Genomic DNA, 6,589 nt, shown 5'->3' with positions numbered 1-6,589 from the left:
TACTTTACAAAGTAAACGTGTGTATGAAAGTTGTTTAGCCTTGACCTAAACAAGTAAGTTATATCAATTAACCGCTTACGACACAAGGTCGGTCGAAATGTGTTCAATTAGTCATATGGCTCGTTACGACTCGATTAATATAATATGTGAATCATGTTGTCAAGTTTCATGCAAGAAACAAGTATAAAAGCACGTTAGAATGATTGCAAAAGTATTTGGTTAAGTTTTACTAAAAGTCAAACTTTGGTCAAAGTCAAAGTCAACGAAAAAAGTCAACAAGTTCGGGTCGGGTCCCGAACTATTTTCCTAAGCTTAGAAGTCATATATAAGCATGTTGGCCAAGTTTCATGTCAATCGGAGGTGCCTAGCATAACTAGAATTAAACGAAAATCGACCAAATTGGGTAGTCTGCCTCAGATGCGCCGCATCACTTACAGATGCACCGCATCCAGAGGTGATGCGCCGCATCTGTGTCTGTTTCAGCAATTCTGGGCAGTTTTAAACACTTAAACGATTTCAACTTCAAACAACCATAACTTATGAATCGTAAACATTCAAAACACGTATCTTATATCGTTGGAAAGGTATTTTGACGAGGAATACAACTAAACACATTTCATCAAACAAAAACATCATTTACAAGAACAAAAACCTCGTCGAATGATCGTTAAACGTTCAAAATCAAAGTTTTAAGTTCATAATATGCATTTCTTGACTCGGGAATCCAATCTACACATACGATAGGCCGTTTCGAAAGTAATTAAACATACAATACAACTAAACACTTACTAATAACATTTCATGGCATTCAAAGCATCAAAAGTTCATTTTAAAAGCTATCAAACCCTAATCAAGAATCACAAAATCAATAATCATGTTAGTGATGTTTTCCAAATCAACCTACACATCAAATTGAAGCTAATGATGCTAGTAACACATTTAATACATGAACTTTAGCATTTAAACAACATTTAATCATCCAAAATTCAAGTTTAAACAAACCCATTTCAAGTTCATGCTAGTTTATGCAAAACAACAAGATCGAGCAATTAAATCATATATTCATGCTAGACACGAGCCATAGACACTAACTAACACCATTTCAAGTCAAAAACACGAATTAGAGAAATCTAGAGTTTTAGGAATGTTACTCAAACGAGATGAAATTGGTACCAAAATGTAGAGGATGATGAGAGGATCACGAATATGTAATTTGTTTTGATGTATGCTTGCTTGAATTGATTTAGATGATGATTATTTGAAGATGTTAGAAAGTGTTCTTGAGTTAGAGAGGAAAAAGGAGATGAGGAGGTGAAATTATGAATGAATGGATGAGATGGGGTTGACTAGTTGACCTAGTCAACTAGTTTTGCCCCTTGGCAACTTCGGTCCCTCGAGTTTGAAAGCGGGTGCGTGAATTAACCGAACGAATATTTTAAAACGCTAGAGTAAACGTGAGATGTTAAAATCAAATAACGGAAATATTAAGAACGTTAGTTAACGAAAGTTACGAATTTAGATAATGGAAGATATTATCAAAAAAAAAAAGACGGTGTTAAAATTAATTTAACGGAAAAACGCGGGATGTTACAGATATGGCCATGCAATAGGCGCACCAAGGATAGTTGTTACAAAAGACGGCTAGTGTCGTACAGATACTTATCACAAACTGCAGCTATATACAGTACAATATACAAAAGTCTGGTAGTGCAATTGTCCAAGCTTAGTATATTGATCAAAAGGTTGTTAATGCAGGCTACCTGCATCGCTTGTTAGTCTTTACAATCAGAGAAACAGTTAATCAGGGTAGGACCAAAACATATCAGACTAATGGCTTCGGTTTGAGTCTTAAGCCTGATCTGAAAATAATCTCCGATACGCATCGATTCAGAATTATCGATACAGATCGTCGTTGCCTGATCTGGAAAAAATGAAAACCCTAATTTTAGCTGTCGATGCAGATCATCGCTCCCTGACCTGAAACAAATTGAAACCCAAATATATTGTTTTTTAAAAGCATCCATGTACATACAATAAAAAACCTATAACTGTAGATGGTTCTATAAACCATAAAATTCGATTGGGACTATTTAACTGAATTTAGATCATAACAAAATTAATAGTAACAACACTCAATTTGAAAGGTTCTTTCACTATAAAAAGTTAATTGTGGAGGTAGTAATCGACATGGAGAAAGTGATAGATACACCCCCTTTAACTATATTTAACTTCCAGTTATTTGTTTTGTTATTACACTTTAACTAGTTTATAACCCGCGTATTCGCGGGATTTTTACGTCATATATTTTTTCAATAAGAATGTCTATAAATCAAAGTGCATATGTACTTAGAGTTGAGAGAGAACATCATTCTAACTTGTTTTATCGGGGAATTATATGAGAAAGTGTTACTGTAAATTTGTTAGACATTTAATTTAAGTATATGTACAAAATTATAAAATTATGGTTATATGAAATAAGTAACCGCAAGTTTATCATTAATCCTTTTTGGCTCTAGTTGTCTCAAAATGTGAATCAAAACACAAATGCATCTACATTAAATGATCAAAGTTTATGCACACAAGATTCAATCCATTAGCGACAGTTCCAATAACTTTATTAACTTCTTGCGCATCATCTTAAACTGAAACTAAAAAGTTGAGCACCACTTCCACCTGCATCTTCAACAAACATCAATGTTGTCAGTCAAGACCTATACAACATTGACAACCCATAAACCCTTCTATTAGTTTTGCAATACCAAAATAAACAATATTTGTATGTTAACGTGTGAACCAACATTATAAGATCAAACAATTTCATTACGTCAATATCGCAACTTCAATTCCCATAGGACATTGATTTTTCATCACCCACCATGTATTACCCCCTAGGAATGACTCATTTCCTGACCATGACACTTTCATTTTATTTTTTTATTTATTTTGGCAAGAAAACAAAAACTTTATAACACATCTTAGTCTCGAAAAGAGACAAGAAAACAAAGGAGCATACAACAACCACGACCGAGTGGGTCAAAGTCACCCAAAGTGTATTCTTCATACGCACAACTCTACATAAACGTGGGTCTGTTCAAGTACCCGACCCATGTTGCCCTGTACTAATACAACGAACGAAAGCCCAACTTGACCCATTACCTCTAACCACCCCAACCCACCTAGTTTGCCACCTCTAACTGTTATAGAACATTAACAAAAGAGGCGCAACCCTTTTAATCTATACATGCCTTGGATCCATAATTTGTCACCAACATATATAATGGAATATAACGACAAGATCACTTATAATTGAAGATAACCAAGATGATCACATGAATTCGTGGCAAATCTTACCCAACCAAATCCAAGCAGCCTATTTGCAAGTTGCATCTCCTTCGGCAGCCTTTCAGTGTCACCAATTAACATTTTAAGCATGTGATATACAAGCGAATTGTTCATCATCCATGTATTCATCAAATGGGTGGCCTGATTCAGCTACAAACATTAAATTATATAGATCTTTGATCTTTTTGGTCTACACTAAGCATTGCAATGGTCAAAATAGAGTGTATAAAGTAATAACATATTTAAAAAAATCAAACTCAACAAGTGGATTGGTAATTAATAAACGATACCAGGTTCGAATAAGTCTCAAATAATCGTTGACGTTATTGAATCATCGAATAACTTGTCTAAAGTTGGATATTTGAATCAACAAACTGAACATCTCTTGTTATCTGTGAAGGAATGTATGAAGATTTGATCAAAACACATGTAAAATAATATCAGTCTAAACTTCATCGAGTTTAGACTTAACACAAAATATTATATTTGTAAAATATCACATCAGAGAATAAAACCTTTTGAGTTGTTTTCATCTGGTTTTGAATTAGTGAAGAGGTTATATGTTAGAAAATACAATTAAAAGGATTTTGACATGCTTGACACATTTTCTTTTAGCCTTAAGTTCATCTGTTCACCCATTTTAGATCAGTCGTAAACGGGAATTACGTGTATAAGTAAATGGGCCAAAATTGCCAAGCGGTAAAGCACGAAACAAATAGTTATTGATATACCTTGAGGAGAAGGGTGTCACAAGTCTTCTTGGAGATTTTCATCTTAACTCTCTGTAACACAATTTGAATATGTAATTTAGGTGAGTTTATACAATCCAGAAGGTTAGTGAACATTAAATCTAAGCTTTTGAGTATTTAAAAATTAGAAGTAAAAATTATAACTGTAGGGTTAGTGACCTAAAGATCGTATCCAACAATATGTACTTTGTCACGACATTCTCAGGTATTTTTTCGATAGTGCGTCTCAATAATATTGCTCAAATGGATATTGCATGGACACAATAGGCTACTTGATTTATTACTCAACCCGAATCTTGATTTACTATAACATAATTTATACTTACTCTTGAAATTAAATACCACCACAAGTCGGACCAGCTTAGCAATGGCTGTCATGAGCTACTCAAGGCCCTTTTTGTTTTCTAAGACAAATAAACCCACATTATAATGTTAGAAGCCGCTATAAAGTTGTGCTAGAAAATTGAACTGGTGAACAAAGTGATATATGAAACTGCAAAACTATGATTACCTGAATATTAGGAGCAAAACCACCTTCATCACCAACCTTGTTGCATCCTGCCCATATTTAATTAGAGTTAATAACAGACTGCAAACACAAAAAATTAAAGTTTACATTCAATATTCATACACTGAAATACAGAGTATACATCAAGTTGGTGACTTTTGTAATTCGATAAGGATTCCAAAAAAACTTACCCAAATCAAGTTGGTAACTTTAATCATTCTAACCACATGTTAATGACATCTTTCTTATGGAAAAAACACAACATTTACGTAGCTGGATAACTAACTGATCATACTACTGATTATAGAGAATATATGAAGATATGCATAACTTGATTAATTCAGAGTACCTGTCCCATAATCATACAACTATAAATGAAAGGCTTATGCAAGATTTCTAAAAGTATAACAGACTTAATTATATTCATCACCAATGTTAAACGTCATATAACATGTATATCTCGAGTATATCATCAAACACATGGAGTGCAATTTTGTAATATTCATTAACTGCTGTTTATTGTAACCGATGATTCTCGCATAAGTCATAACATGTGTAATGTTTTGAGATTAAACTATATAACTTCATCATCGTATGTAAGATGGTTTAGTTGTACCTTATACGAATAATCTAATAATAGTGTTCTTCATATTTAATTTAATGTACTATAATAATAATAATAATAATAATAATAATAATAATAATAATAATAATAATAATAATAATAATAATAATAATAATAATAAACAAAATCATATGAATTACGAACCTAACACGGAAGTCTGTGATTGACCGTCAGCAAAGCTTGATAATGGAAAGCCGAAATCGCGATTCTCACAAAACTTATTTGGCTTTCTTAATCCGTAGTGAAAGGAACATACAAATCAAACAGAAATAAATTTTTAGAATATACAACAATTATTTCATACCTGACTTAAGATATGGTAGATGTGAGAAGACTTCATTTGCTATAAAGAAATTGGAGAGGAGAGTGAAAAGAGAACGTGTGTGTGTGACGGTTTAGAGTTGTTTGCCCTAATTTAACGCCAGATAAGTTGTTTTCCCCAATTTTAGCGGTACAATTTTTTTTATTTGTATTAATTAAGGGCAGGAGGGTAATTATAAACCTTAACTGCCGATTAGTAATGCTAATGACGCCATTAACAATTTAAATGGCTGAGATTTAATTTAGGAAATGCATCTAATGGTGTGGGGTGCTGCCATGTGAATTTTTTTCATACCTAATGGCATCATAAAAGTTTTCTAATTATATATAAGTGAGATAGCAGTAATCAATTTTCAGTTTCACTGTTTTTTTAATTTTCGTTTGATATAAAAGCAATTATGATATGATTGCAGATAACCTTGTCGAATCGGATATGGGTTCATTGTATTTGTCCTCTGACAACTTGTTTCAAAGACTATTTCAAAGATTATGATTGCGGATGAAGCTTTGGAAGCTATGTCAAAGACTAAGTCGGAACGAACTAAAGGTGTCAAATACGCAAAAAAACAAGTCACTCCGTACCGCTTTTGCAGGTGCTAGTGTTTTGTCCCTCAATGTCGATGATATCAAGGACCCGGGTCACAAAGATTATATCAAAAAGCTTCAAAAATTGTACCTTAATCAGTTCTCGCATTTGGTTGACGCACCCGACGAATCATCCGAAGACGACGAAAACTAGTAGTTTGATTATGTGTTTTTTAATTTTTAGTAATTTTAGTTTTTAAGGGGGTGTTTGGGTTAGCGTTTTGAAAATTGATTATACGTTTTACATAATCTGAATCAGATTATTTGCTGTATCAAAACGTGGTTTTCATAAATGGTGTTTGGATTTGATTGTGCTGTTTCATATCGCAATAATCTGAAAATCTGTTTTTTTAGTGTTTGGCAAAATCTGATTATTTGATAAGTTAACATGTAAAATTACTGAAAAGGACATTCTTTTAAAATAACTAAATATATATTTATACTTGTAAGTATTAAAAC

General features: G+C 32.8%; 1 long non-coding RNA gene across 4 annotated transcripts; it reads right to left on the bottom strand.

Annotated features, from left to right (window-relative positions):
• Window positions 1-1,589: 1,589 nt before the first annotated feature.
• On the bottom strand, window positions 1,590-5,659 carry LOC139853031 (uncharacterized). 4 transcript variants are annotated; one of them, XR_011761260.1, is made up of 7 exons: window positions 5,369-5,659; window positions 4,603-4,649; window positions 4,418-4,495; window positions 4,074-4,124; window positions 3,633-3,734; window positions 3,352-3,492; window positions 2,489-2,673 (listed from the first exon to the last, which is right to left on the bottom strand). It is a non-coding gene; the product is annotated as an uncharacterized lncRNA (long non-coding RNA). The 4 variants fall into 4 exon arrangements; XR_011761259.1 differs by having other exon boundaries at window positions 3,352-3,483; XR_011761258.1 differs by lacking the exon at window positions 2,489-2,673 and adding an exon at window positions 1,590-1,977 and having other exon boundaries at window positions 3,352-3,734.
• Between the last annotated feature and the right edge of the window lie 930 nt (window positions 5,660-6,589).

The sequence above is a fragment of the Rutidosis leptorrhynchoides genome, chromosome 6, assembly GCF_046630445.1.
Source record: "Rutidosis leptorrhynchoides isolate AG116_Rl617_1_P2 chromosome 6, CSIRO_AGI_Rlap_v1, whole genome shotgun sequence".
Taxonomy (NCBI): Eukaryota; Viridiplantae; Streptophyta; class Magnoliopsida; order Asterales; family Asteraceae; genus Rutidosis; species Rutidosis leptorrhynchoides.
The sequence above is the reverse complement of the archived record's forward strand: the minus strand, read 5'-3'. Positions and strand labels throughout refer to the sequence as shown.